The sequence below is a fragment of the Psammomys obesus genome, unplaced genomic scaffold (genome assembly GCF_907164565.1).
Source record: "Psammomys obesus unplaced genomic scaffold, mPsaObe1.curated_primary_1811, whole genome shotgun sequence".
NCBI classification, from domain to species: domain Eukaryota; kingdom Metazoa; phylum Chordata; class Mammalia; order Rodentia; family Muridae; genus Psammomys; species Psammomys obesus.
The window spans coordinates 57,989,697-57,990,284 of record NW_026585504.1 but is presented as its reverse complement, the minus strand read 5'-3'; positions in this window follow the sequence as shown (position 1 = coordinate 57,990,284).

Here is a 588-nt window from a genome sequence, read left to right as displayed (position 1 = left end):
TATATATATATATATATATATATATATATATATATATATATACTATAATTTATTTAATTTTATTTTATGTGCATTAGTGTGTAGTGTTAGATCCCTTGGAATTGCCAATAGAGACAGTTGTGAACTGCCATGTGGGTGCTGGGAACTGAACCTGGGTCCTTTGAAAGAGCAGCCAATGCTCTTAACCACTGAGCCATCTCTCCAGCCCCGGCCCCTCGTTCTTACAGGCCCAGCAAACAGTCCTGGGTGGAGTTGGCCACTTGCGCTTTGGCACAGTGCCCTTTCCTCCAGGGCCAAACAAGAAGCCTGTTATCAGCTTCACTCCTCCTTTTGCAAATGTCCCTAGTTACAGGTGACAGCCTCTGAAGGGGACCACATGGAGCACCTCTTCCTCAGGGACAGGGAGGACAACATAGAGCATCTCTTTCTCAGAGGCAGGAAAGACCACATGGAGCATCTTTCCCTCAGCAACAGAGAGTGGGAAGGAAATCTGAGGAGACTGTAGTAACTCCCTCTCCAAGGCACAGGAAGAGGAGGAGGAGGAGGAGGAGGAGGAGGAGGAGGAGGAGGAGGAGGAGGAGGAGGAGG